The sequence below is a fragment of the Aegilops tauschii genome, chromosome 7, assembly GCF_002575655.3.
Source record: "Aegilops tauschii subsp. strangulata cultivar AL8/78 chromosome 7, Aet v6.0, whole genome shotgun sequence".
Lineage (NCBI taxonomy): Eukaryota > Viridiplantae > Streptophyta > Magnoliopsida > Poales > Poaceae > Aegilops > Aegilops tauschii.
In genome coordinates, this window is record NC_053041.3 from 43,632,367 (window position 1) to 43,640,299 (window position 7,933).

The 7,933-nt window shown below is 44.6% G+C and overlaps 1 long non-coding RNA gene across 1 annotated transcript; it reads left to right on the plus strand.

The window, feature by feature from the left end:
• Nucleotides 1–3,457: 3,457 nt before the first annotated feature.
• LOC120969762 (uncharacterized) lies at nt 3,458–4,670 on the plus strand. Its single transcript, XR_005764119.3, has 2 exons — nt 3,458–3,767; nt 4,314–4,670. It is a non-coding gene; the product is annotated as an uncharacterized lncRNA (long non-coding RNA).
• Nucleotides 4,671–7,933: the final 3,263 nt, after the last annotated feature.

The following is a 7,933-nucleotide window of genomic DNA, read 5'->3' on the forward strand; positions in this document are numbered from 1 at the left end:
AATGGTATTAGTATGGTGCCACTTTCATCTCTCTGTTCGAACCAACCATGATGCTGCTGTTTGCTATTAGCTTGTTTGATGGATGCATGGTATTAATATGAGCAACTTTTTTTGTACTGTCACTGGCGTTGTGTATGTGAGAATTTTCGATCATTTTTTGTTCTGTGATGCTGGTGCTTGGTACTAGTTGCTACTTCAAATTCTTGCTAATGGATAGATGTTGTAGATGGATAAAGTCAAGGAGCCCATAAAGAGGATGGATAAGGACGGCCAGCACCGTAAGGTCGATCTAGGGTTTGATAACCTGCCAAGAGCCGCCGCCGACCTAGCCAACTCTGTGAGAAGTATGCTGCAGAGGGTTGCCCGCCAGAGGGAGGCCCGAAAGAGCATCTTCTTGGACCATCTTGTGCGATCTGCAGGTATTAGGACATCTGTATCCGCCCTTTTGATTATGAGCCTGGTAGCTAGACCAAATAGTTTTTTGACGCATCGATGTAGCTCGATGGAAGCATTACTGTTTATTAAATTGATTACTACGGTCCTGAATTAGTTGTCTCAGATTTGTCTAGATACGGACGACAAATCCAAGACAACTAATTTAGGACAGGGAGTATTATATTGGGCACTACTAGGCGCCGGCGCACCGACCCAACTTTGGGCCGGTCGTACCAGCATCGTCCGATAAAATAACGCATAGCCGTACGATTCCCTCATCTTCTTTCGTCAGGCTTCTTCTTTTACAAAAAAAATTCCATCGCGCCTCCATGGATGAGCTATGCGTCCGGCCTTGAAGCACCGCCCGACGCACTCGCCTGTTGCTGCCCTCCCCGCCGGTCGCCGTCGTCACTGCCAGCCGCCGGTCGCCATGTTGCTGCCAGTCGTCGTCATGGTGGAAGCAAAAAATACAGCTGGATCCAACAAAAACAGAACATGGTGGAAGCAGGAGCTGTTTTCAGTTAAAAAAAGATGATGGTAGCAGAACAAATTGCTAGATTCAGCTTCAAGTGATAATAGCGCTCGGGTGGCTACTTGTAGCATCTCTGCGTCTCCCGCCCGCCGGGGTCAGAGTGCCAAGCAGCAAAAAATGGAAGCACCAAAAATCTTCCAACAAAAATCTTCTCCGCGGGTCAAAGTCCAGTGGTCGGTTGAAGCAAAATCAGAAACGCTTCCGGCACAAACAAACTTAGGTTCCAGCAAAAAACGACATGAGCATTTAAGAGCTCTGCAATCGTTAAAGCAAAAAAAAATCTCGGTTCCAGCAAAAAAATACATGGGTTCCAACAAAAACAAAATTGGTTCGGCAAAACGAAAACACATCCACAAAAAATGGCCTCCCCTCTTGCAGCTCCCCTAGTAGTCGGTCGCAGCTCCCACGTGCACGCTTGCAGCTCCCGACTTCGAACGGCGTTGGATGCAACACTCTTCACCGCTGGATGTAGCTTCCTCCGGCGAGGCATCGACCTTGTAGCATGTACAACAGCTGGTTGTAGCAAATCAGGGCACCGGTTCCAGCAAAAAACAAAGATGTTCATAAAAATCGAATGGGGATGGTAGCAAAAAATGAAAAGGGTTGTAGCAAAATAAAAAGGTGGATCCAGCAAAAAAATACCTGGTTCTAGCAAATCCCCTCGGTTCCAGCACAAACTCGCCGCCCCCGTGGCCGGTTGCAGCTTGGCCATGGCGACTGGCGCACCCTGGCTGCGGCGGCCATGGAGAGGGCGCACATCCAGCTGCTGGCGGAGGCGGACAAGGCGACGAGTGCGCCCGTGGCTGCGAGCGGCCATGGAGAGGGGGTGCATCCCGCGCCGTTAATCCACACGAGGCGCATTGAGTCGCCGGCGGCCATGACGACAAGCTCGCCACGTCGGCGGCGACCACCAGAAACGAGTAGTTGGAGAGATAAAGAAGATAAGGCCTCCTTTGGTTCACAGGATTTTTAGAGGAATTTTAAAGGATAGGGTTTTTATAAGAAAAAATCCTTTAGATGCCTTTGGTTTAAAGGAATGGCATCCTATTCCTGTACAGGATTTCTTCCTTTCCTTCACATTTCACAGGAAAACAAAAAAGAGGCCCGACCTCTTGGAAAACTTCCTGGCGCGAACGACGCGCGTGTCGGCAGCTATTCCACTAGTAGAAAAAAGGGCCTTTAGTCCCGGTTCATAAGGGCCTTTAGTCCCGGTTCGGGAACCGGGGCTAAAGGGTCGTTACTAAAGCCTCCCCCTTTAGTCCCGGTTCTTACACGAACCGGGACTAAAGGCCCTCCACGTGGCCGCTGCCTGGAGGTCCACCTTTAGTCCCGGTTGGTAACACCAACCGGTACTAAAGGCAATTTTACGATTTTTTTTGAATTTTTTTGAATTTTTTTATTTTCAAATTTCTAAATTATTTTAACCTCTAATCTCTAATCACCCCTCATCATTTCAAATCATCTAACTTCCCGGACGGTCACCCATCCTCTCACTACTCCAGCCTGAGCACGCTTAACTTCCGGATTCTATTCTCCCTCATTTCCAAGTCTGCACTTATTGTTTTCCTGACAATAGTAAGATGTCAATCCTATTAACCCTCAGGAATTTAGCTTGAGCATGAAGTCACACATTTCACTGTTTGAGTTTGAAACTATTGTTCTAAAAAACAATAATTATTTATTAACACTAATATTTCTTGAATAAGTAGTTTGACCAGATTTGGCCAAAATTCAAAAAAACTGAAATAATTATTTACTAACACTAATATTTCTTGAATAATTAGTTTGACCATTGTTTGACCACAGTTTGACCAGATTTGACCAAAATTCAAAAAAACTGAAATAATTATTTAGTAACACTAATATTCTTGAATAATTATTTAGTAACACTAATACTTCTTGAATAAGTAGTTTGACCATAGTTTGACCAGATTTAACAAAAATTCAAAAAAAAGAAATTTGAGCATAACTTTTTTTCTTTTAGAATTTGAGGATTCTAAAATTTTGCAAACAGGCCGTAGGCCGTCAAAATCGGATGCGGATTTTCGTGCTGAACATTTTGATATATTTTATGTTTTTTTCTGACATCGTATGCAAAAGTTATAGCCGTTTTACATTTTCCCTACACTTTTTGCAAAACATGTCTAAATTTAAGTTTTTAAATTTTCCTAACTAGTAGATGTAGTAACATAACTACATCTCGAAGGATTTTAATTTTTGAAGTTTTTATCATTTTCTTTTGCTTTTTACAAAACCGAAAAGGCGATCCAGGGGGGGGTAGAGTTTGAAAATGGGACCTTTAGTACCGGTTTGAGACACGAACCGGGACTAAAGGGCATGTCACCCTTTAGTCCCGGTTCGTGTCTCAAACCGGGACTAAAGGGCTCAGGTGAACCGGGACTAATGCCTTAGCCGCACGAACCGGGACCAATGCTCACATTAGTCCCGGTTCGTGACTGAACTGGGACTAATGTTAATATTGTCCTGTGACCAAAGTCTTGTTTTCTACTAGTGTTCCCTCGCATTTTTTTTTGCTCGCTCCCGCCGCTCACCCGCGTAGAAATAGAGAGAGGGGGGAAAAGAAACAAAACCGAACCATATCCATCCAACCCCTCGTCTGACACAGAACGCCACAGCTCCTACTTGAAGACCGATCGGCGGCGAGGACGGCAGCAGATGGCCGAGCGACGCGGCCACATCCGGACGGCGAGCAGCAACCATCGGCAAGCTGGAGAGCATCTACCGCCGACCAGCCGGCCTTCAAGCTCCAGCGGCATCCATCTGCCGCAGATCTCTTCAGGTATGGATCCATCTTGCTTTCTCTTCTCGTATTCAGATCTGGAGAATTAATCCAGTATAGTTTGGTGTACGAGATGCCCATAGAAATTCCCCGTATTTGATTCCCTAGTCCAGCCCCAATCCTTAATCTTTTTCTTTGAGGAAAGGGCCTAAAAAATTAGACGCTCTAATTAGAATCAGCATCACGTTGCCCAATCTGCAGTGAATTGTAAAGAACAATGCCGGAGCCAGCCCGTGAGTGGAACCTGGGCAAGACTAACTTTAACTCACTGTGAGCTGCCATTTGCCCGTGGAAATATTGCTTCTGACCCATACATAATCCCATTGCTACTCGCTGCATATATAACCTATACTCCCTCTGTAAACTAATATAAAAACGTTTAGATTACTAAAGTAGTGATCTAAACGCTCTTATATTAGTTTACAGAGGGAGTACATCTTAATAATGTAACAAGTAACAATACATATTTTACCATCTCACTAGTCCCATTATTTGTCTTAATAATTAATTTCTTGCCCCACTAATAGTACAATTTAGTTTCTTCAGATGGGTGATCAAGGCAGGATGATAGACTTCGGAAGTCAAGGACTTGATGACCCTGAATTCAGTCAAAGGACTACAATACCACATCCAAATATTGGTCACCATCAGGACAGTGGTTGCTGTCCGTGCTAGAAGCTGTTGGAGGGGGTCCTTCTTTGGTTAGCTAACCACAAACAGAAGATGAGATATATGCGTATGCTGTGTATTTTGATCTCCATAATCGGTTCATATATATAGAGGAGAGATGCCTACAGCCATGTGTGTAACGGCTAGTTGCTTCAAATTAAAATATTATTTCTTTATGTTTCCTATGTGTGTTCCCATCCTGTGAACCAAACGGCATTCAATTTTCTTTTCCTATGGTCGAGCACTTCATAGGATTTAGGATGTATGCACCTCATTTCCTATATTTTTCTTATTCCTATGTAATTCCTATCCTATGAACCAAGATGAACGAGAGAAGGCAACCACAGTGAAATCTTATCTGTTCCCCACCGTCGCGCGTGTGTGCGTGGGGCCCATGGCACGTGGGCCAGCAAGGTGGGCCAGCAAGGACGCGTGGAAAAGCCTTGCACGGGCTGCGTCGTGCGTGTTCGATTGGGTTTAATCGAACAGTCAGCGTGAGTCCGGCGCAATCTTCGGCCAGCGTGCCCATCACCAACGTTTCCCTATTATATTTTATTTCTTAATTATCTACAATTCTCGATCCTCTACTGAAACAGGCTTGCATCTCTGAGCCCCTTAGAGTTATTCATTACGCTCTCGACGCTGTTCAACGACTTTTCTGTAATAGAGGAATGGGAAGAGGACGGGAAAGTGCAATGGGGACGGAAAGAGAAACTGTCAATACTGCTGAGGAGCGAACGGGACAAAAAGAATCTGCTGACGCCGATTATTATGATTATTACATCAACCTACAGGCTGAGTATTACCTACAAGCCGCCGACGATAATGACCGCAGAAACTTTCATGACTCCGACGGCGAAGAAGTTGATCCAGATTGGCCTCTGCCGAGTCTCGCAATTTACTATGGTGGAGATAGCCCTAATGTAGATGCGGCTTACTGTTTTTCCCGGGACCTGGTGGAACTGTTGTCTGTGCGTCCCCGCTTTCCCTTTACGGGCACCTTCGCTGCCTTCAACGATCGTTCTGCCTACTACTTCTCGTCGCCGAAAGGTCAACAACAACAACGTAATGTGGATTCTCAGGTATTGCCTATGCATTCATGTACTAATATTTTTTATTACTCCCTCGGTCCTAAATTAACTGACTCGGATTTGTCTAGACATGGATGTATCTAAGCACGTTTTATTGTCTAGGTACATCCGTATCTAGACAAATCTGAGTCAGTTAATTTGGGACAGAGGGAGTATTTGTTTTATGTATCTCCTTTTGAATCGTGTTTTATCCCGTTGTCAATATATACACAGGGAAATTTGTTACTCCGTGCACAAGGCAAGGCCATTGAGGATGCCTTTCAAATTAAAATTGAAATCCCAGACGGAGATGATGGAATTGATGATGGGTACCTGATATTGAGAGTAAACCCGTACGCGTGCAACGAAGTTATAACCCGCACCATCCTGACAGCTTGTGGCCGCAGAATAGACGTGGCTTTTGTGCCGCTCTACTGTGCTATACAAGCAAGGGTGTTTGTCACCCTTGATTTGATAGCTGGTGCTGGCTCTAGCACGGGTGGCACCATCTATTATGTCTACGGCGAAATCACTGAACACCATCAATTCTACGACGACAAGAATGCCATGCTCTTTTATTGTGAAGAAGGGAACAAAGCAGAGGTTGTTGGCGGCAGGCTTCCACTGTTACGGTCTTGGGCAGCTGTTCCGATATACTTAGATCCGCTCTTGATAATCAAGTTGAGCCTTCACGTCTCTACTAATCCTGAGCATGATCCTGATGGTAGTCATACCATCTCCTTCCAAGGTGATCTTACCTTCGACCGCGACCAGTATGAAAAATCCATTTGCAACGTGCACCATGGTGTAGTTAAAGTACAGATCTCGTACGAGTAGTTGCCCTCTGGAGGGAAATGTTGTGTTGTAAGTTAACGTTGTGGGTGCATATTGGATCTGTTGGGCTTATGCTATAACTCGCTTATGCTGTTTTCGTATTTTAAAAGTTGGAATTATGTACTGGGGACATGCCAATTTTCTACTACTATATAACAATGGTGAGAACATTTGTTCCTTGCAAACTGTAGGTTCAAAAAGAAAAGTGCTATACTATAGTGCACCACCATCAACTAAAAAATATTGATCTAAACACGTCCGAAATAATTCAAGGCCCAGCTCCTCTAGTTTTGATGCAGGCCTCCCATCAGCATGTCATGCTTTGGATCGACAGCTAAAACTACACAAAATTATCAAATTCGCGTCACCAAGACTCACACCCAGCAAATGAGCATATGCTTGACAAGGGGATCAATCAACGGAGATAAATATTTTACAGTTCATGGTTCAAATTGTCACTTCAAGTTATTTCAGATCTAGTAGGACAAAAACATGTAAAATAGGAGGAACCAACTCGAGAGCAGCGATTCTGTGCCCAGACTCATCTGCACCTGCGATGAAGAAAAAAAAATCAAAACAAATACTAGAATTCAAACGATTCCAATTTGTTTTGCATGGTAGATAATTTGATGCGCGAGGTGTGCTTCAAATTTCAGACCATTTGGACATCTGAGTAGCTCTTGGCAAAAAAAGACAAATTTGGGGTCTATAAAAAAGTTTACTGTTCATGTATTGTTATGACCCAATTTGTCTTTTTTGCTAAGAGCTACTCATATTTCCAAATGATCTGAAATTTGGAGTGTACCTCACGTACCAAATTATCTACCATGCAAAATAATTGAATTTTTTAAATTTGATTTGCATTTTTTGTGAATTTCCTTTCGACCGGTCGAATGAGTCTGGACTCAGAAATGGATATTCGGAACCATCTGTACTTAATTTAAAGGGAAAATCCCAAACAGCAATAAGCATCCACCAAGAGAAGATCCATGGAGCAATTCCCACAAGTAGTAGGAGGCAAGATGTTCAATTCATTGTTAGCACGTCCTACAGGCAACCAGAGCTTTTCTTTCCCTTCTAGAAGAAGGCGACTAGGGAAAACCTTCCTCCCCTCGATCTTCACCGACAAGCTCGTGGATTTGCCTTCTCTCCGCCCGTCGCTTCGGCGGCCGGTGGCGGGGAGGAGATTTCTGGTGCATCGGATCTGGCTAGTAGATATGTAGAGTTTTAATCCTCGCAGGGGCGGCGTTTCTTCTTCGAGTCAGTCTTCCAGGCTCTGATCCTCGTAAAATTCGTCCGTTGGGACGGATTAGACAGAGCTCCAACGTTGTTTCTTGCCAGCACCTCGGGCCGGCGAGGTTAGGGTTTCTCGTCGTGTGTACGCAACGGTGATATTTGGTGTGAGGTTCTTCATATCGATTCAAGGGTTCAATAGCGACAACTGTGAATCCAGGGCGCTGTTCCTTAGAGCCACATAAACGAAGACTTTCCGGCCGTCATCGACAAGGTCAGGCCGGATTCGGTATGAGAGCGACGACAAGTACGACGGTGAGAAGATGTAAAGGAAAGGGCGGGGCGGTGAGGCGGCATATG